Source organism: Neolamprologus multifasciatus, chromosome 3 (genome assembly GCF_963576455.1).
Source record: "Neolamprologus multifasciatus chromosome 3, fNeoMul1.2, whole genome shotgun sequence".
NCBI classification, from domain to species: Eukaryota; Metazoa; Chordata; class Actinopteri; order Cichliformes; family Cichlidae; genus Neolamprologus; species Neolamprologus multifasciatus.
The window spans coordinates 6142190-6168686 of NC_140441.1; the positions used below are offsets into that span (position 1 = coordinate 6142190).

General features: G+C 40.7%; 3 protein-coding genes and 1 long non-coding RNA gene across 5 annotated transcripts in view; 1 reads left to right on the forward strand and 3 right to left on the reverse strand.

Moving 5' to 3' along the window:
* Positions 1–17484, reverse strand: part of LOC146521277 (uncharacterized) — a 58373-nt gene extending 40889 nt beyond the window's left edge. For both annotated transcript variants that reach the window (XM_085154971.1, XM_085154970.1), the window contains exon 1: positions 16859–17484. The gene's annotated coding sequence lies outside the window, so the exon portion shown is untranslated. The remainder of the gene's footprint in view (positions 1–16858) is intronic.
* Positions 1–26497, forward strand: part of LOC146521260 (polymeric immunoglobulin receptor-like) — a 525395-nt gene that overhangs the window by 358612 nt on the left and 140286 nt on the right. The gene's annotated exons all lie outside the window — the stretch shown is intronic.
* LOC146521270 (uncharacterized) overlaps positions 1–26497 on the reverse strand; it is a 244406-nt gene that overhangs the window by 178265 nt on the left and 39644 nt on the right. The gene's annotated exons all lie outside the window — the stretch shown is intronic.
* LOC146521278 (uncharacterized) overlaps positions 26132–26497 on the reverse strand; it is a 6459-nt gene continuing 6093 nt past the window's right edge. The window contains exon 4 of the mRNA XM_085155077.1: positions 26132–26497. This exon is cut by the window's right edge and continues 1211 nt beyond it. The gene's annotated coding sequence lies outside the window, so the exon portion shown is untranslated.

Genomic DNA, 26497 nt, shown 5'->3' on the forward strand with positions numbered 1-26497 from the left:
TAATATAAAAATAACTTCAATATTTCCCATATTATATTTACATTACCAAAGTGAGATGACTTTACTCTCATGAAAAACATTAGCTATTGGTTATTTACTAGCTAATCTTAAAATGACTGTTCAGTACAGAAATGAAGCCCGACAATCATGTTTTTACAGTCCCGTGGTCTCAGCCTCAGATACTCAACAAATCAAACGAAGCTCATATAAAAACAGATGAACAAAAACATTTTCTCCTTTATTTCTGTTTAACAATGCTGTATGCAACGTTTCCAGCGGTTAGTAACTGAGCAGCGCGATGGAGGCCAGACCGTCCAAGTTCACAAGCCTCGTACTTCCGGTTTTGAGGACAAGGCCCACGTAAACCGCTTCCTCCATGGCTGCAGACCCTAAATTGGGATACATCTCATAAAGGTGTGTGTATGAGGAGTGCTCCTCAGATCCACTTGATGTTTGCTGTGACTGCATGTAGTGGGATCAATGCGCATTGGTAATAAAGCTTTGATGAACAATACTTCAGCCGCATCTGACCCTTCTTCTCCAGCTGGGCTATCAAAAGAATGGGTGAGGTCAAGAAGAAGTGAACCTCAACAGCACCTAGCCACACGAGAAGTCCGATCACTTTCTTTCTAAGCTTCTTAGACTTTTCCAGCTTTGTGTGTCTGCTAAAACGCTTTTTACAAATCCTGCTGGAATATGTCTGGTTACATCTGCAGTCAAAGCAAGATGGAAATAATTGAACAAGCGAGCAAACCATCAACTTCTTCGATTAGTTGGTGTTTTTCTCCAAACACTCTCACTCTTCTCTCAACGTGATCACAATAAACTGTCCTGACACCGAGGAGAGCAGCCAAAGACTTTATGTTGAAGTACGCCAACTTCGGGGGCGCTAGTGAGCTGACAATGGAGTAAGGCATGTTGGACTGGGCTCATGCCTGGCTAGCTTATATTTTAAATATTCCAAGGCCCTTTTAAAGGCTAATTTAAATGAACTATCACTCCCCGTAACACCTGTGACCGACGGGGAAAAACGGACCAGTGGAACCGGAATGGCATCTAAACCCGATCTAAACTTATACTTAAGCAAGTCGGAGCTCGTCGCCTAGTTTGTCGCCTAGTTTGTCGCCTAGTTTGTCGCCTAGTTTGTCGCCTAGTTCGTCGCCTAGCTCGCAGTCAGGAACTGCGATGGAGTATGAAGGTCTGAAATCGGACATCCTCTCCTCTCTGAGAGATGATATCTCCACTATTATCAGGTCAGAACTGACAAGTGCGCTTGCAGAGGATTTCGACTCCCTCAAGTACAAACTAAGAGAAGTTACGACGGAGATTGCTAACAACACAGCAGCAGTCCGCTCAGAAATTAAAAACGTCAAGTCCGCTATTAGCGACCTGAAAGAGGGTTTATCATCATGGTCGGACAAGGTTGTCAGCCTCCAAGAGACGGCTGCAGGATTACAGACTGAGCTGGCTTGCTTAAAAGAAAAGAATGGAGATATGGAGTCAAGAATGCGGAGGTGCAGTATTCGTATTGTGGGTGTTGCGGAGGATGCCGGTTCCAGCTCGACCAGCTCAGTTTCTACTCTATTGAAAGATGTTCTGCAACTGGATAAAGGAATCCTGGTGGACCGCTCACATAGAGACCTTGCTCCCAGAAGATCTAACGGGAAATCTCAAGTTATGATCGCCAAACTCCATTACTACCAAGACTGCGTCAATGTGCTACGGCAGGCTCGGAAGCGGGGTCAGTTGCAACACAAGGGGAACCCTGTGGCCATCTTCCCTGATTACACCGCGAGCATTGCCAAAGCTTGCTCCGCTTTTAACGACGTGAGGAACCTGCTTCGAGGGCGTCAAGATGTCCGCTACGGAATAATGTTTCCAGAGAGACTGCGCATATCCTTTAGGGGCGAGAGTAAGGAGTTCCTGGATCCAGAGAAGGCAATGGTATACGGTATATTCGGTATATTCTTACACGGTATAATGGTACACTTGGTATATTCTTACCAAGTGAAACTGACGGGTGAAGTTCCCTTCCTGACTGACTTGTTTCTAGCCAGTCCCCGATGATGAGGCTTCGCAAGATGCAGGGTTTGGTGGACAGTGTAATTACTTTGTTAATACCACATCATGTTAAGGCTGGATAAATGACGTTTGCACTACTTAAGGTGTTTATTAAGGTGTTTATTATGTTATTTCATTCTGAGTGATAGCCAGGCGGTTGTCAGTTTTGTTTCTTGTTTTTTGTTTCTTCTTGGTCCTAGTGTTTCCCCAATGCCAGCATTCCAATGTGTGGTCATGTTCAGATGGGGATTCAGGGTCACCGGGTTCTACATGGTGACAGGGTTTGGGACAATGACAGAATTTTTTTTTAATTTTCTTTCTTTCTTCTTTTTTTCTCCTTTTGGAGTCTGGGGGTGCATATTCATGCATAATGTTGTTCTCTGATTAGATAACTCTATGGCTGCTGTCAAAAAACAGGCGAAGCGCACTGGTTATTCAGCCAACTGTGTAAGCTGGGACGTTAAGTCTATGAATCACCCTGTTAAGCGCAAAAAGGTGCTTACACACCTCAAAAATCTCAAGGCTGACATATCTTTTCTGCAGGAGACTCACCTTTGTATAGCAGACCAACATAGACTGAAGAATGGTTGGGTTGGCCAAACATTCCATTCCAACTTTAACTCACAGACGAGAGGGTTGGCCATCCTTAATGATAAAAGCGTCCCTTTTGCTGTATCGAGCATTTTATCTGATCCTATGGGCCGTTATATTATTGTGGCTGGCCAACTTTATGGACTCAGACTAATTTTAGCCAGCATTTATGCTCTCAACTGGGATGATGAAAACATCTTTGTCAATTTACTCTCACAAATTGCAGATATGAAAACACACAATCTCATCTTAGCTGTGCTCTCTAGCCTAGTCCGATGCGCTAATAAGGATACTCCTAAATCAAAACCCGCAGAAATTATTACATGCTTTCTCCAATCCCACGGCGTTGTTGACATTTGGCATTTTCATAACCTTTCATCAAGGGCATACTCCTACTACTCTCCTGTTCACAAAACATTCTCGGATAGATTATTTTTTATTGATAAACGTGCTATTCCTATTGTTGTTCCTATTGTCAATCTATTGTTATTTCAGACCATGCTCCCCTTGTGATGAGAATGCACATCCCTGGTGCCAATCGCATATACTGCCCCTGGAGTTTTAATCCTCTTTTACTCTCTAATGAAGCATTTGTGAATTTCACAAAATCTGAGATTAGAGACTTTCTCAAACCAAACCAGACCCATGGGATGTCTTTTTTAGTCATATGGGAGTCACTGAAAGCCTATCTTCGGGCCAAATTATCTCATTTTCAGAAGCAAGAAAAAAAGCTGACACTGAGCACTTGAAACAGCTATTAGATGATTGTTGGATTATAATATTATTTTATGCCCCTAATCTTTAATTAGGGGTATGCCACCCCTAATTAAAGATTGGGGTGGCATACCCCTAATTAAAGAGAGGTCATCTCGCATATGCTTCACCCAACAGGGGGACAAAGGGCCTCAGGAGTAAGGAGAAATGAACCCGGCAACACTGAATTGCAGGGTGTAAGTGAGCTCTTTAAGTCTAAAGAGCTCATCAGGGGGAATTGTCGGATTATAATATTATTTCATGCCATGTTAGACCCCTAATTAAAGATTGTGAATTATTATGTAGTTTTAGTTTGCATTATTCTCCTGAATTAGAAGAAGGTCATAACTATTACATTTATTAAACTGATCTGCATTACATTAGACTGTTGATTTATTGTGAATGAATGATATTGTTTTATGATGCATTATACTGCTGAGTTATAAGAAAATACTGTTCACAGAAAGTCATCGCCTTATTTGTCTGGTTAGAAGAGAACAGAGCATTCTGCCCCATCTCACCAGGAGCAGATAAACAGGGAGCCAAGGTCGTAGCTTAGGCGCTGTGTGAGAGAAAGAATGTGAATGTTTAGGCTTTTATGATTAGGTGGGGGCCACTAGAGGCTATAAGAGTTTGATCAAGGCTCCACCATGTGTGTTCATTAAATCATCGTTTGACTCAACCCGGCCGGACCAGTGTGGTTATTTTGGTTTTCCTCTTGTATCCATCCCCAATATTTGAATCCATAACATGATATTTTGCGGCTAGATATAAACTACAGTCACTCACCATCGGAAAGCATCCTTAAAGAACGTCAGACCCTCAAAATGAAATTTGATCTTATTCAACACAGCAAGTAGAGCAACCTATCCTAAAGTCTAGATGTACTTTCTATGATGAGGGAGAGAACACTGGCAGAGTCTTAGCACATCAAATACGTCAAAAGTCATCCAAACAGTTTATCTCTGAAATAGCTGATGAACAGGGCCTAAAGCATACCGACCACGCAGAAATCAACTCCTGCTTCCAACAATTTTACTCTTATTTATATACCGCAGAATCCCGCCAAGATGAGTCTGCTATGGACAGTTTCTTTAGTTACCTCAGTATAACCACAGTTGACCCGAAACTGGTTACCGAACTCGAAAGGGACCTCTCTATCCAGGAGGTCATGATGGCGATTGGTGGAATTCAAAGTGGCAAGTCCCCTGGACCAGATGGATTTTTAAAAACATTTTCTAACGAACTTGCACAAATTCTGCTGTCAGTCTTTTCGGAGTCCTATTCATCTGACACTCTCCCTCCAACTATGAGAGAAGGGTTTTTTTTTTCACTCATTCTGAAAAAGAACAAAGTCCCTCTCCAATGTAGCTCATACCAGCAGATTTCACTGCTAAACACCAATGCAAAGATTCTCGCAAAAATTTTATCACAGCGCACAGCGGTCGTGTTACCAACAATCATCTCCACAGACCAAACCGGCTTTATCAAGGGCAGACAGTCTTTCTTCAACATTAGACGCGTCTTAAGTATAATTCATGACCCTCCCTCAACCGATACACCTGAAGCCCTACTGTCACTTGATGCTGAGAAGGCCTTCGACCGGGTGGAGTGGGACTACCTTTTATATAGTTTGAGCAAATTTGCTTTTAGCCGCAGATTTATATCGTGGGTTAAAACTCTCTACAATTCACCAATGGCAGCTGTGCGTACTAATGATACAATCTCTTCTTATTTTAAACTCCATAGAGGCACTAGGCAGGGGCTGCCCAAGGCCAAGAATACAAAGTTTCACTTTACGCAGACGATCTATTGCTTTTTATAACTGACCCCACCCTAAATGCCTTGAAACTACTAAGCACTCTGCAAAGATTCGGTTCAATGTCTGCCTACAAAATAAATCCTCAGAAAAGTGAATTCATTCCAATCAATGCAACTGCAAAAACTATCCCATTTAATCTTATACCATTCAAAATAAATAATAAAAAGTTTAAACTCCTCGGAATCTGGATCTCCAGCTGTTACAAAGATCTTTATAAAATAAACAACCTGCCAATGTTGAAGAGTCTGAAAAAGGACATCCAGTGCTGGAACTTATTATCCCTTTCCCTCTGTGGGAGGATTAATACAATTAAAAGACCCTGTTGCCAAGGCTCCTTTATCTATTCCAAAACCTCCCTATATATCTGACCAAACATTTCTTCAGCTCTCTAGACAAGTTAATATCATCATTCATTTGGAACAAGAAGAAGCCACGTATAAGAAAGAGCATCCTGCAAAGGCCACGCCCACAGGGTGGACTGGCTCTGCCTAACCTTCTGTTTTATTATTGGTTAGCCAATATCAGGGTGCTGCTACACTAGATGCATGACACTTATCATCTGGTGGTTCCAAGCTGGCTCCTGCTGGAGAGCTCATCCTGTGGACAGGTGTCTCTGCAAGCACTGCTGTGCGCCGTGATCCCTTCAGTCAGGCCAGTCTCTTACTATTCTTCTAATCCAGTTGTGATAAACTCAATTCGTATTTGGAACCTGTTTAGGAAAACTTTCAGGCTACACAGTCTTTCTCTCTTTGTACCAGTTATTAGCCATATGTTTGCCCCATCCTTATCCGGTGGAGGCTTTCAGGTCTGGTGTAAAAATGGTATTTTGTCAATCCAAGACCTTTACATAAGCAACAAATCTGCCTCTTTTGAGCAGCTGGTAAACAGGTTCTCCTTACCCAAATCTAACGTTTTTAGATACTTACAACTATGAACCTTTGTATCCTCACATACTGACTGGTTCCCCTCTCGTCCACCGGTCTCTCTGCTAGATGATATTTTTAAAAGTTGCATTTTTAAAGTTGATCAGAAACAAATTGTTGGTAACATCTATAATAAACTAATCCAACACAGCTCAAAAACTCTCAATTATCTAAAATTAAAGTGGGAAAAAGATATAAATGGTGAAATTTCAGGGGAAGACTGGCTGAAAATTATAAGGATTTATTCATCTTCAATATGCCAACGTCATACTGTTATTCAGTTTAAAATTGCACATCGACTGAAAACCATAGCCTTTTCCACTCTGTTAGCTAGGAGATGTGTGTTGTTACATTGGAAAGACTCCTCTCCACCTTCTTGTTCACAATGGATCACAGACATTATGCAGTATCTTAAACTGGAAAAGATGAGATGCTCCCTCAAAGAATCCACGTCCAGCTTCTACACTACCTGGCAACCATTTCTGACATTTATTGACAAATGGAAAGATGAACAATAGCGGCCTCTGTACAATTGTGTGCATGTATACATCTGTAAATGTCAATGTTTTTTGTCACAGTGCCTAACTTGACCCCCCTTTCCCTTTTTTTCCATTTTCCCTGCCCTCTTTCCTTTAATTCTGGCAGACGGGTGGGTGGGGTTTCAGTTTTTATTTTAGCAGTATGCTGTACTGTTTGTATGTTTAATTTGTTGTTTGATTGTACAAAAACCTTTTTCAATAAAAAGACTTTAAAGAAGACATTTAAAAAATGTATAGCCCAGAAACAATCAATCAATCAAGGCCACGTGCAGGTTGCCCTGCAGTGAAATAGGACCCCCCCCGACCTTACACACACAACACAGACATCACATGGGGATATAGGTCGGAGATCGGTAGCGTTACATAAAAAAAACCCTGAAATATACACTACAATGGGAAAGTACAAGAGGAAAAGAAGAGACCTCCACTCATGGTGGGCTCCTGGGAGGACAGCATGAGAATAGGAAACAAAAAAACTCCTCTGCACAAAAAAACACATAAATGTCCACAGCACAACATTATGGAAGTGACAAGCAATGAAAAGATGGACGACACGACAGCACCACAAACGTCTCTATCGCCCCCTGGTGTCTGGCTGCAGTATAGGTCATAAACCCCGCCTCCTCCATGTTAGCGGCTGGGACTAGGGTCAGAGTAAAATAAATTAAGTCTCCTGAGATAAACTTTTTCCAAAGATTCTTTCTTTTGTTATCAATAATTCTCACCATGCTGATTGATGTCCAAGGGGTCTCCTTTCCCATAAGATTGATTCTAATTCCTACCGCGGTGATGTTAAATTGGAGTGTAACGTCATCATAACAGCTTTGACTGACAGCTGCAGTCACGGAGAAACTTGCGTATCTCTGTTCGGGAATAGCAGATAGAGCGTAGGCTCTGAGAGGAGGGCCAGCGTTTACGCTATAAAAACACGACCGAATGTTTTAACCTGACAGCCTGAGGTGTTCTTCAGTAAACTGGACAACCCGACAGAAGGACCTGAGGCCCCGCTGCACTTTTTTGGTAAGTTAAACGTGTTTGTAAGCTAATCTGTAACTACCGCCCTTAGCTAGATCTCACGACCTAGCTAGCTAAGATGACCACTCGGCTGTCGGGGAAACTTGTTTTATAAAGTTTGTTTAGCTTACCCGTGCAGGTGAATGAATTTACCCTGACTAAAGAAATCAAGAGAAACGTCCCGGGCTGCTCTGTCACTAATTATCGTTACTGTACTTTCATTACAAGTGTTATACTGTAAAAGCAACAGGCTGTACTCTGCTTCAGTTCCTGTGCAGAGATGATTAATAAATATATGCAAACAACAGCATGTTTTCAGTCTCCACATGTGTAAAGACAGTAACACCAATTTTTTTTTAAGCTTGTACCTCGGTAACTCCTCATTAATCTGTAACTATGGATTAAACTGTAGAAATGAAAAAAATGTAAGAGAAGAACTTCAGATCCTGAGTGTGTGAGGACAGAAGGATCAGCTTTATTTCAGATTTAAGAGATAAACTTTATAATTCAGTTTGTGATGATTCTGTTCTCTTTGTGATTACAGGAGCTGCCCTTAGATTCAGACCTCAGCATCACCCAATGACAGCAGACAGATCATCCAACATGTTCACATGTTAACTGCAAAATTAACTGTTGAAAACAGTACAAAGGTTAAAGTACCACATGTGCTGTCAGTGAAAGCTGCAGCTGTTTTATTGATAAAGTTAAAGACAAAAAGTCAAAAGGATTAATCACCCATGTAACTGTGTCACTATATATCAGCATTAACAGGACCTGTTTGGTGTTTCAGAAAGCTGCAGATCTCAGACCTGCACAGCTTCCATTTTAAACACTTTATGTACTCAGCTGCATGAAGAGCATGTTTGAGTTTCTCTGACACAATTAAATAAAACTTGATGAAGGTCAAAGGTCGTCACTTGTATGTTTAACTATAAACTTGTCATCTGGAATTCTTTCAGTTTTTTGCAGATAATGTGTTATTTACCATAAAGTGATTCAGAGTTATTCATACCAGAGTAACCAGAGAGGATAATATATTTTTAAATATATAACTTTCTACAGGACTGAATATAATATCTTTATGTAAAAGTCCGGAGACTCTGGAGAGTATCCGAGTATTTATAACGTTACACGTTACACAAACCAAAGGTCTCCATCACAGTGTTCATGAAATGCTGGGTTTATCCATCTTCTGGGGTGGGCCTACAAGAATTCCCTGTGAGGGAGCTGCTGGTGAAGATGATGAGTTAAACTAAAATTAAAACTAAACAAAAGAATCAAATATTTGATATGATACAACTTAGAACAACAGGAGCCATTGCTGCCCTCCAGGTGGACTTAAAGGAACACAATTGGAATGAGGTTTTTGCAAATGAAGATTCAAATAGTGCATATGATGCATTCTTATCAACTGTAATTTCACTATATGAAAAACATTGTCCTTTAATGAAAATCACTAATAAGCATCACAGATCAAATAAGCCATGGATCACAAAGGGGATAGAAGATACATGTAAAAAGAAAAATAATCTATATAAGAGATTCATAAAACAGAGGACAAAAGATGCTGAAATAAAGTACAAGTTATATAAAAATAGATTAGTAAATATTATAAGAACAAGTAAGAAAGAATATTACCACAAATTATTGGAGCAAAGTAGAAGTAACACACAAGAAACATGGAGGATATTAAATAGTATAATCAAAAAGGGCTCAAAAAATAAGAATTATCCAGATTATTTTAAAAAAGATAAAGATATTGTGCTTGATAAAACTAAAGACATTGCAAATGAATTTAATGATTTCTTTGTAAATGTTGGCTTTAATTTAGCAAAAGAAATTCCAGAGTCAAGAAATAATAACGACCTAAATAAACATATTACTCAGAATGTGTCCTCCAATGTGCTGTAACTCATAGAGAAATAATTAACATTGTGAAGACATTTAAAAATAAAAAGTCCACTGACTGTTTTGGTATTGACATGATATTAGTTAAAAGTATTATAGAATATATAGTGCAACCTCTCGCATACATTTGTAATCTGTCCTTTCAAACTGGTGTATTTCCCTCACAAATGAAAATAGCAAAAGTTATTCCAGTCCATAAAAACGGAGAGAGAAGTCAGTTTATCAATTATAGGCCAATATCACTGCTCCCACAGTTCTCAAAAATTTTAGAAAAGTTATTTGTTAATAGACTTGATAAATATATTGAGAAGCATAATCTCCTAAGTGATAACCAATATGGCTTTAGAGTGAAAAGGTCCACTTCGATGGCAGTGATGGAACTTGTAGAAGGGATATCTAATGCTATAGATAATAAGGAATATACTGTTGGTGTTTTTATAGACTTAAAAAAGGCGTTTGATACGATTGATCATTCTATATTAATGAATAAACTAGAGAGATATGGCATAAGAGGGTTAGCATACAAGTGGATGAAAAGTTACCTGGATGACAGATATCAATATGTCGAATTCAATAATGTAAAATCTAAGCAGTTGAAGGTAACTTGTGGTGTTCCTCAGGGCTCTGTGCTGGGCCCTAAATTATTTATATTAGCCATAAATGACATATGTAGCATTTCCAAACTGTTAAAATGTGTATTGTTTGCTGATGATACCACTCTGTATTGCTCAGGTAAAAACCTGGAACAGCTTCTGACTACAGCGGAAAAGGAGTTAAATATATTAAAAAACTGGTTTGATGTAAATAAGTTATCATTAAATATAAAGAAAACAAAATTGATTATTTTTGGCACTAGACAAATGAAAAATGTATCTAAAATCAGGGTTAATGGAATTGAAATTGAAAGAGTGTACGAAAATAAATTTCTTGGAGTGATAATTGATGATAAGCTGAGTTGGAAGTCTCATATAAACCATGTGAAAACAAAAATGTCAAAAACCATTGCTATTCTCTATAAAACAAAGCATGTCCTGAACAAAAAATCATTATACACACTCTATTGTACTCTGTTGCTTCCATATATGACTTACTGTCTGGAGATATGGGGTAATGCATATAAAACGAACACTCTTCCTATTTTCAAGTTGCAAAAAAGAGCTATAAGAATTATAAACCAATCAAACTATATAGAACCAACTAACATTTTGTTTATTAATCTGAATACCCTGAAATTTTATGATTTAGTTGAATATAAAATGGCACAGATAATGTATAAAGCACAAAATAGCTTGCTTTGCCCCAGTACTCAGAAGCTGTTCAAAGTCAGAGAGAGTCAATATGACTTAAGGGGAACAGATTTCTTTAAAAAAAACAAGATAAGGACAAATATAAAGCAGAGATGTGTTTCTGTTAGAGGAGTTAACCTGTGGAATAGTTATGACAGTGATTTAAAAAGGTGTAGTTCATTTTCCTTGTTTAAAAATATGTTTAAAAATAGAGTATTAGAAAAATATATATATCAAGAATGAAAAGAGCAAAAAACAAACAACAAAAAAAACAAAAACAAAAAACAGAAAACCTCTTGATTCTTTTGCTTTGATGTAGTTACTTACTAAGGTGGTGGTGTTTTTTCTTGTTTGTTTGTTTGTTTGTTTTGTTTTTGCTTTGTTTGCCTTCTCTCACCCCAACCGGTCGCAGCAGATGGCCCCGCCCCTCCCTGAGCCGGGTTCTGCCGGAGGTTTCTTCCTGTTAAAAGGGAGTTTTTCCTTCCCACTGTCGCCAAAGTGCTTGCTCATAGGGGGTCATATGATTGTTGGGCTTTTCTCTCTGTATCTATGAAGCGCTTTGAGGCGACATTTGTTGTGATTTGGCGCTATATAAATGAAATTGAATTGAATTGAAATTTATTATTTGCTTCGAGCCCTGTGTACAGGAGCTGCATGCTAAAAGATCTTTTGTTAAAAGGGTTGGCGTAATAAGCAAATGCTTCAGCCAATACCTTTTGATTAGCCTTGTCTCATGCTTTCTTGCTTTGTGGTAAATCTTTGTTCTGTCTTCACTGAGATATTTGAATGCTAATCAATAAACATATCAAACAAACATGAGTTCCGCTTGATCAATGCCATGAGCTCGGTCTTCCTGGTGTTTCTTAAATGAAGCCGATATGGGCAGAAATCTGTGCCATCAGAAACTGAATATGAATAAGTTAAATTATTTTAAAACTAAATATGTTCCCTAAAACGGTGGACAGAGCTACAGACCCTTGACACCCTTACCCAGGTAGCCAGCAGCTATGACCAGCACTACATGTGCAGTTAATAAAAGGACAGGTAATGTTTGTCGCGCTGTTGCACACACAGCACGCTCATTTGTTTCAGTTCGTCAGTTGCCACAAGACAACTTACCAACGTGTACGTAATAAGCCAATACTCCTGTGTGCTATAGACTACAGTGTACGCTGTACACCTACTTACTGGTTTTGTCGCATAAGTCTGTATGGAAGAAATATAGTAAGTCTGTGTCTCTGAGTTAATTTGTGTTTCTCCTACAGCTCCGGACTGCAAAAAATGCGCGTGCTCTTTGTGAGCTCGTTCCCGGCTCGTAACCAGCGCGTTCTGCCGTCAAGAGCGATCATTGGTTAAATGTGATCATGTGACTGATGCAAGCCAGATCCTTTTATTTAGCAAAAATGTGATTAATAGTATATATTATTGTTGAGGGGCACAGACAGGACTCCGCACGCCCACACACATAAAAAGAAAAAAAAAATTTTTTAAAAGTTGCCTCAACAAAAGGGCACTTTGAGCACCCAACAGGAAAGGGGCAGGTGCTCAAGCCCCTCCAGCTCCCCCTCTGCACATGCCTGCTGTAGATTCCCCTCAGTAACACTTTCGGTCCGCTAGTAAAACGTAGTTCTATTAATCTGCGCTCGATTACTCTTGAACCGGAACCGGATGTAAGTCTCAAAAAACTGAATTTTGGAACTGAAATTAAATTGTAGAACTGAAACTGAATGGTGAGAAGTGAATCTGAAATTATTCGAGAGCTAAATTTTTAAAGGATAAAATACGGTTTCAAAGCAAATTAATTCATTTTCAAAATATAAAATTCAATTTCAATTTAGTGATGATCATTTTCAAACCAATGAATTGAATTTCAAATTAGGATAATTCATATTCAGTTTTTAAAAGCATTTATTCAAGTTACAATTCAGATTCAATCTGAGCAATTCAAATTCAAATTTAACTTATTCATATTCAGTTTCTGATGGCACAGATTTCTGCCCATAAGCCTCTCTCAGTGGGTCAACAGAACATCTGACACAGGACAGCTGTGATGATGAAAGAAAGGAAAGACGTTTCTCCAAACCTCTGGACCCAGAAACCCAGCTTAGTCCTCATGGTCTGCCTCACTAGTTTCTCCCCAGGGTGAATGTAGCCGTTGATATAATATAGACTCTATTATTAAATGAAAAGAACAAATTAGAGTACACTACTGAAACCTTCTGCTGCTGTTTTTAAAGTTTCCATGTTACCTGACTGTAGTCGGTTCTGAAGATTTAAACAGTTTTAAATCCATTACACTCACAGTCTTAAATGCTAAAACCTCGAAGGACAGCATCACATTTTTTATATTAAGAGTAACTCTGGGCCTCTGTGGAGTGTGTAGCTGATCTTATTGCTTTCTAAAATGTATAACAAAACCTAAGGAGTGCTGAAACATTACATAATACAGACTAGAGTAACAGGTGTGTAGCATCGCTAACTAGCTAGCAACAAGCCCCCAACACATTGCGTATGCTAGCGACTAATCTAGCAAACGAATTAACAACAGAGTGATTTTAGCTGTTGTAGAACTATAAGATGTTAAGCTGTGTGTTTTTTTTTTCATAACAGTGACGTGGTTGTATTTACCTTAATTTAACAAGTCGTCAGTCGCGGTAAACCCATCAGCAAAAAAACTGGAGCAGCCGGGCTATGTAAAAAGTGTAGGGGGCGTGTTTGCGGTCATGTCCAGCGGGTGTGTGGACGAGAGCGTGACGCAGTCGCTCCACCTCAAGTCACTACTGCGCAGACTCTAGCTCCAAAAATGCAAGATGGCAGCCTCCACAAGCGGGATATTCCAGCTTCATTTTTGCACAATGGGAGGAGGCGGTGTCGCGTCGTCCATCTTTTATAAAGTCATTGGTGACAAGCCACAGAGTCGGGTGGGGGGTGAAGAGTAATCCGAAGCAAACACAGCAGCCATCCTGCCCAGCACTACCATTCCAGCGCGGGCTCAGACCCGCCGTGTTCCCAGGAGGGAACCAGTGGCGGAGCGTGGGGGGGAGGCTTACTGGGCTTAAGCCCGGGTTGTTTTTTCAGAAGCCCGGGGTCTTTTGGAGTGTAATTGTTTCATAGTTAGATGCCTGGCTGACAACTGTATAAAACAAAAACTACACACAATATTCGAAGCACATAGCGCACACTGTGGGAATTTACGACTGTGCATAAATCCTCCTAATATTGGTATGATCTGAGCTCAGACACTAAGCGACTGAGCGAGGTGGCGGGGGGAGTTGCTGCCTGCGATGCGAGTGCGCTGTTGGAGAAACGCAGCCAGGCAGACAGAGGAGAACTAAAGTTCAACCAGGTACCAAAGCAAATCATTCGTACTGTACAAATAATGTAAATATGGCGGTGTATCACGAAAGATTGATATCAAATGGATCACTTGACCCATATTACGTTACTTGCTCTTCGAGTGAATCAACAAATGGCGAAATGAAAAGCCGAACAACAACAACGCTGTTTCTTTAGAGAGTCTTAGCTTACATGTCTGTTTATTTCATTTTTTCAGTTGTTTCCCTCCACGGCTAAATAAATCGGTTTCAATAATGCACTGATATACAAGAATGGACATAAGGGGCTACTTTCAAAGAAAAAACTCTGGTAGATGTTATTTTATATATTATGTTTTGTATGTTGTTTAGTTTATTTCTGTGCAAAACAAGAGGAACTTCAATACACAGCAGTATATTCACAGTTGAAACCAGATATTTACATACACTTTATGGAAAACACAAGAACATTTTTTACTGTACAACATCAATTTAGAGTAAACTTGTTTTGTTTTGGATAAATAAATATTGAAATATCTTTTGAATTAGTTAAATGTCAGAATAAAGAGAGACAGAGCTTCTATTTTTTTATCACTTTCATCAAATTTAGGAGTACATATACACTAAGTTTATTGTTAATTAATAAGAAAACTGCAGACGTTTCCATTCTGAGCTGAAGAAGCTTCTGATAGGTTAGTAGAGTCCATGTGAGTAAATTGGTGGCACAGCTGTGGATGCATATAAGGCAAAACACAGAGCCTGTTTCTTTGAAATGGGAAAATCAAGAGATGTCAACAAAAACACCAGGAACAGAATTGTGGAGATCCATAAGTGTGGCTCAAGTTTGAATACAATTTGGTGCCATTTACAATTAAGAAATACAGACAGTTTCTCTCTTTACTCTTAAAGTTAACAAATATGTTTTTTATATTTATCAATCTAAAAAAAATTTAGTCTGATTTGATGTTACAATTAAAAAGTATCTGTTTTTATCTGAAGAGTATGTAAATATCTGGTTTCAACTGTATATTTGATGATGTTGGTGTTTGGCTTGATTGTCAGCACAAAGAGGGAGAACGAGGAACAGAGAAAGAAAGAATCACTCATCCAAAGATGAGTGATTTCTTGATCAGATAGATTTATTATTTTATCCCTTTGTTGTTTCAGCAACATTAAATTTAAAAACTGTACGTTTGAGTTAAAATATATATTTATAATTTTAATAAATGACAAATTAAAAAAGCATGAACATTTTTTTATAGAAAAAAATATTGAACCGCGACACCAAAGTATCGAACCGAACCGTGAATTTTGTGTATCGTTGCACCCCTATATAATTATATAAACGTTTCTCAATCTAAATAGTGGACTTTGGTAGAATTATAATAATAAGTGTAGTGCAGGTCTATGAGGATTTTTAGTGCTACTATCATCTAGTTCTGATTCTGGTTCTGTCTTGGTTAAATCCTAAGTAGTCCTGATTTTAAACTGTTGTAGTCCTGTTTTAACAAAACTCAAAACAGAGGCTATTAATTTTTCAGTCATTTCTAACACCCCCCCCCCCCCCCCCCCCCCCAAATTCCCACATGCATACTACCCTTTAGGGCTAAGCCCCGGGTGTATCAAATGTCTGCCTCCGCCTCTGGAGGGAACAAGCATCAAAGGCGTTTGGAAAGAGAGGGGGGGATGAGTGTGTGCATATCAGTGTATATGTATGTGTGTGCGGGTCCAGAGTTCAGCTTAGACAGTGTCCTTCGCCCTGCTAGGCTAAGTAAACACTCTTCCAGCCAACCCAGGTGGCCTTGCATGGAATGGGAAGAACAGTCTAAACACAGTCGTTATCAGGGTGTTTTTGTTCGGCTCCAGCCTTGTGACTGCAGCTGGCGCCGAAAGGGTATCCGAATGAAGTGATGGTGCTTTTTACTTTAGTGCAAACAGCTCTAAACAGAGATGTACATTGCCAATATAGAGAAAAGGTCACTTTAATAAGACTTTTAAATAATGTAAAGAAATTGAGAGGAAAGCAGAGAGACTCAAAAAAGGCACCGGTAATGATTAGTGATGTTCAGCTCATTGTCAGAGTCAGACTGCAATTAGATGTTATTAATTGTAGAGCTCTGTTGTGGTTGTTCTGTGTAATATAAAACTGCTTAATGTTACTCTAATCAGATGTGGTGACGTAATTATATCAATTACATATGTGCACTTTTAAGGCAGTATTGATTATTTTCAGTTGCTTAGTTTTGCATAGAAAGAGTGACACTGAGTAACTAATAGTTAATCACATGTTAGAATTGTATATACAGGTGCTTCCAAATGCCTATAGCACCTGCTTATTGCATTTGTGTATAATACGTAATAAACATTAAGACTAAACAAGCCTCCCCCAGGCTTGTACCTGTGGATTCCTGTCCTGGAGGTGGGGGTTGAAGGTTCTCCTGCACTGCACCCCATCCTTTTGTTAATATTCTAAGACTATTTTTCTATATGTATTCTTACCCCCTAGCAACCGCCATTTCATAATGTTGCAAGCAATCACAAACTCTACAGTCTGTCTAACTCCAGTGTATACCAAGCAATCTATTATTCTCAACAGAGCTAAACTCAACATAAACTGAACCCGCATTAAAATTAGCTCGGTGCTTACCTTTAGATGAGCCCACAAACCGAGAGAAACTCCGTGATGAAGCTGGGAGTCTTAAGAAACACAGAGACGGAGCAGAGACCCACGTGGTTCACGCTGATCTCAGCTACAATCCAGGAGACAAGGGTGTGCAGATCGATGCAGATATCGATCCAAACGTTGGTAGTGGTATATGTTCCTGTAAGTTTACTACTTTACTCCCGTTTCATGAAAAAGCAGCTCTCTCTGCTCGACTCTCCTCTCCTGCACAGACACTTTGCTCCGCCTCCTTTCCGGCTCTGCTGTGATTTGTTGCTGCGAAGTCACGTGACTCAGCGTCACAAGGTAACCACGTGGGGTGTTATTTCAAAAGTAGCGCCTATCTCCTTTTCCTAAACTCTTTTCCTTGGCCTCGATGAAAACGTCATCGTGGGGAGGAGAGCTAAGGACTCAGGAAAAGAGAGGAGCGGTGCTGAGAATTGGAACAGCCTTACACTCGTCTCTCTGTAACAACGTGACACCGGATGACCGCCTGTTGAAACTACATTGTGCAGAAGATGGACTACAAAACAAACATCTTACTTCGTCACAATGTGTTCTAACCCTGTTGTTTTATGGAGGTCATATAAACGAGAACAGCCTGTTAAAAATATCCTTTCATTACAAAGTTTGAATTTTAAAAAAGAAGGAACCTTTAGGGTCAGATTTACTAACATCTGCAGCAGCTCAAAGATGTCTTTTGATGTTAAAAAGCTGCTGGATTTACTGAAGTGACTCAGTGTCAGTTTGTGACTGAAGTTTTGACATGTAAGTGTTTCACTTTCAGGAGAAGAAGATTTAAATGAGTGACACAACTGTAAATTACAAAGTCTGTGGCGCACAAAATCTACCACAGAAAAAAATCTTGTCTTGTTCCTGCTGTGGTTGTGATAGTGAGGACAGTTTATTGTTTTAGGGGGAAATGTTATCAAAACAAGTTTCTGATGCGCTCAAAGTTGTTATTTCAGTTCCAAAAGTTTGGCTCTGTCCTAAAACTCTCCAGTCAGTCCTTATACTGATTGTTTTGAGGTGAGCCCCACTTATTTTTCCTTAATAATACAGTTTATGTGAAACCAAGCAGAAATGAATTACGCTTCTTATTTTTTGCGATACCAAGTCGGTATCGATTAATAACGCGATAATTAATGAGATATTGATTCATTCAATCCTGAATCGATTTCTAAATATAAATGTATTTTGCCAGAAATGCAGGGAGCTCACAAAACTATTTCAATGACCACCAAACAGCTAAAACAATAAATGAGAGCAGGTGAACAGATTCCACACAAAGACGTGAACACAAAGCGCGGATCCAATGCATCAGTGACATGTCATCTTTCTCACCCGACGACATGAACACGGACATGCCGTTGGGGCAGAAAGTCAACATCTCACTGATTCTTAGCTGCAGCTTTTGTTCCTCTCCGACCAAAAGAAAGCTTCATTTTGCTGTTTAATACATTTTTTTAAAATTATGCCAAATTGAAAAACGCTTAGCTTGCTGTTTTTCTGTGTTTTATCCTCAGTTACTTTGAAACAGTTACTAAGTCAAAATTGAATTTAATCAAATCAATTATAGAAATCAGTGACGCCCTAGTGAGTAGCCTATGCCCAACAGAAGTGGATGTAGCTGTGGGTAATGAGAAAAGGTTGATAACACATTATATGCAGTAAATGCACTGCCCAAGTGTCCCCTCTCCCCACTGCCTGTCAATAAAGAACTTTGTGTTGACAAGATTTTTAGGTAATCTTTTACAAATCTATAATATCTGCATGGACAGCGTTAACTGATGAAGTTGAAAAATTCAATACTTACATTTAAAAGTTTACTCTTCAGCCACCATGCTTCTGCCATCTGCCGTTTTTTACTTTTTTAAAATTAGCCACAGTCAAAGCTGCGCTATGAATTCTGGGATATGTTGGGCGGCGAATGATACACCTTTTTTTTTTTTTTTTGCCTTTCCCGTTTGGCTCTTTTGCCATCAGAATTATTGTCTAAAGGCGAAGAAAGATGCTCAACGGATTTACTTTACCAAATTGACCATCCCAGCCTTGCTGTAATGCTCCATTTGATTCACCTTTTATTGTTTATTTTATTTTCACTTGCTGAATACGGGACAGACTTGACTGGGGGAAAGAAAGAGGGAAAGAAAAACAGCTGAGAAGAGGGACGGGGGAGAAGGGCAAAAAACAAAAGCCAACAGAATAAGCAGAAAAAAAAAATACATATATCGATCACCTCGATCACCTGTTGAGAAAGAAAAAAGACAACAAGCAGAAGAAAACGAGAGTAATAGAATAAACAACATCACAATGATATATGGGAATATGACAGTAAATACTAAATATTAAACATTATTGTGCAGCATGTAAGATCGACAGCGCACAGTGTACTTTGAAGTAGGAGCCAAAAAGGGTGTAGTTTGTGTGTGTGATCACCCGTGTGTACACCTGTGAGCATGGACGCGCTTGTTTTTTAAAAGGTTCCTTCATGTAATGATCTGCTAGAGGGTGTGGGGAGCCACTGCCCAGTCCTCCAGGGCATGAAGCAGGTATGGCGGAGATCAAAACTCCAGACATCCAGAGGCCCCCAGAACACAAGAGACCAAGGAAGACCAACAGAGGGGCAACTGTGCCACTCTCCCAGAAAGAGCTGAGGAGAGTCCCAGATGAGGGGTCACTCAGCAGCCGTGGAGCAGAAGCCAGGAGGGGGTTGCAGTGACGTGCCCGTGAGCTCCGCCGTCAGCCAGCTGTGCCTGAGTGACCGAGCCCCAGGCCGAGAGGCCGGGGGCACCCCACCTCCGAAGTGGCCCGAGCGAGCCCCAGGCTCCAGGCCCCGATAAGCAGCCGCCAAGGAGTGAGCCGGTGTGTACCTGGACGCCCATCCCCGGACACAAAGAACCACCAACACACCGATGTCTGAGGGAGTCCGCCACCGGCAGGGGAAGTGGTGGCGGGAGATAGGCCTCCAAACCTTGGAGGGCCTGAGATGTCCCCGGAGAGGTGGCGTCTGATACCCAACCTGACATATAGACACAGACATACATGCACACACAGATACAAACATCCATTCCCACCCTCATACTCTCATATGCACTTACTCCACACTCAACCTACGTGGAGACAGACATAAAGAGACGCTGTACACACAATCACACTCCCCAAGCATACTCTACGAACCGGGTCTAGGTACCCTTGCCCCTGGAGGGGGGAACTGCACCCAGACCCAGGTGGTGTTACCCTTTTCCCTGTGGTGGGGAGAACCAGACCGCCCTGACTCCGCAGCAGCAGGGAGGCCCCACATTTCAGACCCCAGTCGGACGGCCAACTCCTCCTCCTAGCCCCCCCGGTCCAGCAGGCCGCAGAGAACGGGGGTGTGAGAAGACTCCAAACCTCCCTCCACCCGCTCATTGTAGTGTTGATGTATGTGTGTTCTAAGGTGCATTTAAAACCCAGGAGGGCATGGAGCTACCTGCCAGAGAGCAGCAGGTAAGCGCAAAGCCTCTCCTGCTAGCCCTCAATGTCTACGTGTATTTAAAATTGAGAGGTGGGCAACGACGCCAGGGGTGAGGTGTACACCCTGATGGTAATTGGGATTCCATGTAGCGTGCCCATCCCCCCAGGGTGCAGAGGAGGGGGGGTTACCTCCTCTGCACCCTGGTGACACACCCCTACTCCAAGGCCCTGCATTTGTGGGTGGTTGTGGTGGAGCGGGAAGAGGGAGGCAGCTGGAGATGGGGAGGGAAGGAAGGGAGGAGCAAGTGAACCCTCCCTGGGGCCAGCTCCCCTGCTGACCCCAGTAGGCACCCCCATACTCCGCGACCCGCCAGGGAAGGGGGGCCCAGGCCCATCGGAACTGGGGCCCAGTGCAGCGGCGCCGCCTGGCCCCACAGAGCCCGGGGCAGTCCACCCAACCCCACCACAGAGAAATTGCACCCACCCCATCATCCACTCATCTTCCAGACTACATAAGACAATAGACGCCCAGGCTGAGATCTTTCTCCACCTCTCCTGTATCTCTCCCTCTTGCAGAGAGAGTTCCTGAGAGAGGAAAGTTCCTGCAAGATGTGACAACCTCCCCGCCAGTTGAAGAGCCCCCCAGGTGGCTCGATCCACCGGCGAGAAAACAGTCCTCATGAACTGGAAAAGTTCATGAGGACTGTTTTCTTGGCTATGCATAGGGTAGTGAAAACCATATGGGCTATATGCTTTTCTGAAGTGACATTATCTAAGCTGCCCAACAAACACACTAAGGGGGAAGTTGGAATGTTACATTTCAGACACTTTGATAAGTCTTCACATATCTCGCGCCAAAACTTCTGAACTGGTGGACAGAACCAAAGAGCGTGGATATAATTGTCCGGTGAATTGGTTTGGCAGTGTGAGCAGTTGTTGGTAGACGTAAAGCCCATCTTGAACATCCGATGACCTGTATAGTGCACTCTATGTAGTATTTTGTATTGAATTAATTGAAGACTGGGATTTCTGATTAGATGAAAGGTTTTTAAGCAAATCTGAGACCAGATGTTTTGGTCTAAGTCAACTGATAAATCCGCTTCCCATTTTGCAATAGGAAGTGATATTGATTCATCTGTTTTAGAAAGCATTTTGTATATTTTGGATAGTAATTTGGGGGTTTTAGAGTAAGAAATTGAACCACACCTGGTGGTGTTTGTAGTTCAACTTGACCCGGTTTATCTTTTTTATTATGGATTTAATTTGTTGATATTCTAAAAATCTTTTCTTGTTGATCCCATATTGTGTAACTAGTCTGTCAAATGAAATAAATTCTGTTCCTTCTAGTATATGTTCTACATATTTGATTCCTTTACCACTCCAATCTGAAAGGTTTATCATATTATTGTTTTGTAATATGTCAGGGATCATTGAGAATAAATAATTCATTTTTGGTAATACCATCATTTGTGCTGGCACCGTTCCTCTTCACCCTCTACACTGCAGACTTCTCCATCAGCTCCCCACGCTGCCACCTACAGAAGTTCTTTGACGACTCTGCCATAGTCGGCCTCATCACAGGTGAGGACGACTCAGAGTACAGACAGTTGACTCTGGACTTTGTTGACTGGTGTCAGCAGAACCACCTGCTGATCAATGCCGGGAAAACGAAGGAGTTGGTGGTGGACTTCCGGAGACGCAGACCCACCACACTGACACCAGTGAACATCCAGGGAGTGGACATTGAGATAGTGGACTCTTATAGGTACCTGGGTGTTCACCTGAATAATAAACTAGACTGGAGCCACAACACTGATGCTCTTTACAGGAAGGGTCAGAGAAGACTCTACCTGCTGAGGCGGCTGAGGTTATTTGGAGTCCAGGGAGTGCTTTTAAAGACCTTCTATGACTCTGTGGTGGCATCTGTCATTTTTTACAGTGTGGTATGTTGGAGCAGCAGTTTATCGGCAGCTGAGAGGAAGAGGTTGGATAAACTCATCAGGAAGGCCAGCTCTGTTCTGGGATGCACCCTGGACCCAGTGCAGGTGGTGGGAGACAGAAGGACTCTGGCCAAAATAACATCTCTGATGGACAGAGTCTCCCACCCCATGCATGTAGATGTTGCTGAACTGCAGAGCTCCTTCAGTGACAGACTGCTGCATCCTAGATGTATGAAGGAGCGTTTCCGCAGGTCCTTCCTCCCTGCAGCTGTCAGACTGTACAATCTGAACTGCTCCCAACAAACATAGATGTTTACATCAATGCTGTAACTGCAATAAGTTAGTTAATTAACCAATTCGCACTACAACCTGGTTTGCCTCTTACCTGTAATTATTTTTATTTAATTTAATAACTGTACAGTACTCTCTGTTTATAGTAACCATTGTCCTTAATGTAAATATGTAAGAAAAATTGTGTATGTTTCTGTTCCGTGTCCTGTGTACTGTTTGTTTGTATATTTGTCTTTTTGGCTGCTGTTACAACCAAATTTCCCCCTTGTGGGACAATTAAAGGATTATTCTATTCTATTCTATTTTTTATAGCAGCAACCCTTCCTATGAGTGATATGGGTAGACATTTCCATCTAGCCAGATCACCTTCTACTTTCTTTAAAAGTGGGATATGGTTTAATTTAGTTAGATCTGCAAGCTTGGGAGAAATATTAATACCTAAATATTTTATATTTCCCGATTGCAGTGGAGTAGAAGAGGAATTATGGAAGGAGCAATTAATCGGAAGGACTATAGATTTTGACCAGTTAATTGAGTAATCTAATATTCTTGCAAAAGAGTTTATCAATTCAATCACCCCAGAGATATTGGTTTGTGAATTTTGGAGAAAGAGTAACACATCATCCGCATAAAGGCTGATTTTATGTTCCACGTTCTTGCATTTTATGCCCTTAATTGCTGAATTCTGTCTAATTGCTGCTGCTAGTGGTTCGATAAAAATTGCAAACAGTGAAGGGGAGAGTGGTCATTTGTTCTGACACAAGCTGTTGGGAAATTATGTAATATTTTTAACCAGTTAAAGAAAGAGGTTCCAAAACCAAATTTGTGTAAAGTTGCAAATAGAAATTTCCAGTTAACTCTGTCAAACGCTTTTTCTGCATCTAAAGAAAATATTGTAGTTTCAAGGTTTTTACTGTATGAGTAGTCTATCAAATTAAGTAATCTACATGTATTTGTTGATGAGTGCCTACCTTTTATGAAACCAGTTTGGTCAGGATGAATTAAGAGGGGGGTTATTTTCTCTAGTCTCTTCGAGACAGCTTTGCAGATTATTTTGAGGTCTACATTTATAAGGGATATTGGACGATAGCTTGAGGGATATACAGGGTCTTTGCCTGGTTTTAGCAGGAGATTAATGTTTGCAGAATTCATATTTGATGGAAGTCTGCCCTCTGAGAGTAGGAGTGATAAACATGTGAAAAAAAAGTATATTCCTTAATGGTGGGGTGAAGGGAGCGCCATGCATCGCAAAGACCAAAGTTGCTCATATACTGTTTGATTATATTTGTGGACTGCCAATTACGCTGATTTCCTGCTGTGTTGAGCCTATCCATTTCTTCATTTAGTCCAAGGTTGAGGTCGCCTCGTCTAGAATTATAACAAGCTGAGAACACATTAGGAAACTCAAGTGTTTTAAGTTCATTCGAACCTCTAAGAGGTCTGTGGGTCTCTTGTAAAAGGACAACATCTGCCTGTAGTTTTTTGAGTTGGTTAAATATTTTTAACCTCTTTTCTCTGGAGCCAGCTCCATTTACATTCCATGTAACGAATCTTAGTGAATGATACACCTGACTCACCCTTCAAGTCCAGGGAAATGAAGGGCGCATTTCCAGCCGCATTTGAAATTGGGACAGCCTTCATCAAGTCGCTGTGGTGTAATCAGCCTCCAAATGGGGTCTCAAAATTGTACCAAAGAACTCTGTACCTCCCTCCATCCAACCACACGCTTCTTCTGGGTTTGCCATCAGCCCTGCCTGCCTCAGGGAATCCGGGACCGTGACCAACCACTGCACATGCTCCACCGAGGTATCACTATGAATGATGACATCATCCAGGTAGGAAACAGCATATGCAGTGTGAAGACGCAGCTATCACTACAGGAGGTGCTGAAAAATGGCCGGGGCTTCAGACAAGCCAAACGGAAGTGTGACGAATTGGTACGAACCATACAGAGTGGAGGAGGCCGTTTTTGTCTTTGGACTCTGCAGACAAGGGAATCTGCCAATCACCTGCGTTTCAAAGTGGTGCTCCATGAGAGTCGTGCACACGGGCAGGGGGGAGAACACATCTGCAAAGCGCTGTTGCAATGCAGGAACATCTGCTTTATTGGAATGTGTGAGATGTTAATCACAATGCATCTTAAACACACTCTCTAAAAACGTCATGCCCACAGCACGTTTTTGAGAAAAATCAAATAGTTTTGTCCTTGAAGATCATTTCAGAGTTTTTAATGAGCTGCAGGAACCCTGTTCTGTGTGAGTTAGTGATGGGTCGTTCGCGAACGAAATGGCTCTTAGAGCCGGTTCTTTGACGTGAACGACGCGAGCCGGCTCCTTATCGCGAGCCGTCACGTGTTTTTTTTTTTTTTTCCTTTCTCTCACCCTCTCTCTCGCACTTTTTTCCGCTTCACTCAGCACGCTAGCCTTGTGCTTTACGCTGGGCAGAGGGGGGAGGGGCGGTAGTTACACTCACACTAGCTAGTTACACTAGTTACTGTAGTACAGGAACAGAGCCGGAGGGAGAGAGAGAGAAAGAGAGCCAGGGACAACAATGTCACATTAGAAAGGTATAGTAATCATCCACAACTATTTTCGGTTGCAGATGATAAAGGATTCAGAAAGTTTATTCATGCGGGCCCATATGACAGAGAATATGCATCTTCTTTTTGTTTTCATATTTTAATTTATATTTAATTGTGTTGTGGTTTGCAGTGTTTTGTGTTGTTTCACTTTAAATTTGTAAAAGGAAAAAGCTGAAAATTTAAATAGTTAAAATTTGAAATGTGAATAGTTGACTTTTGTATTATATGATTTATTTATTACATTTTATGTGGAGTGAATAAATAAAAGTATATTTACGGTGGCCCCTAGAGACAAAGCACATACAAACTTCAAATCACGTACAAACTCCGAAGCACGTACAAACGCCGAAGCACGTACAAACTCCAAAGCACGTACAAACTCCGAAGCACGTACAAACTCCGAAGCACGTAAAAACACGTACAAACTCCAAAGCACGTAAAAACTCAGAAGCACGTAAAAACTCAAAACACGTACAAAAGACAACAGAAGTGCTCCAAGATGCTGGGCACAGTGTTGAGCTTTTGTTACCTAGTGGCTACACAAGCCAGCAAGTACCAACGACCGGATTTGGTGTGTGGTAGTAACAGGTAAATGAACTTTTTTTTTTAAATTATTTGAATATATATGAGTGCCTGTGTATAAATACACAAACAATACACACATGCTTTCAATTGTGTAATTTAAGTGATCTAGTAGCTCTGCTTTGGAAGTTCAGTTTATGCTAGAAATGTGTTTTGGAGTTTGTACGTGTTTTGTCTCTAGGGGCCACCGCATATATTTATATATAAACATATATAAATAAAACCACTTTTTTTTACGTTAGTAATTCCTTTTTTGCATAATTTTATATTATTGTTAATAATAAATTAATTAAAGCAACAAAACAACCTGAAGAGCCGGTTCGGAGCCGAAAGAGCCGGCTCTTTTTAGTGAGCCGAACCGAAAGAGCCGGTTCTCTAAAAAGAGCCGGAAATCCCATCACTAGTGTGAGTGGAGAACAGCCGAGTCTCCTCCTCTGATAAAGCTCCACATGTACCACTGAAAACAGTTAAATTAGTTTGAATCGGAAATCATGGCTCAAACTACTTGTTCTGAGACCATTTCTTCATTTTTCACACCAAACTGTTTAATAAGAAAAACCTTACACAGAGTTCATCAAATATAACTAACACTTTTATATTATCAGGATTTCATAATACAAACTTCAAATCAACAAGAAAACAGCTGCAGAACATGTGGATCAAAATGAATTCATTAAAAAACAACATGTGGACTTCAAGGATACAGTAAATACACTGAAGTGAAAGGAGGAGCCAAAAATTTGAAGGAATTTGAATTAAGTAAAAGTAGTCACC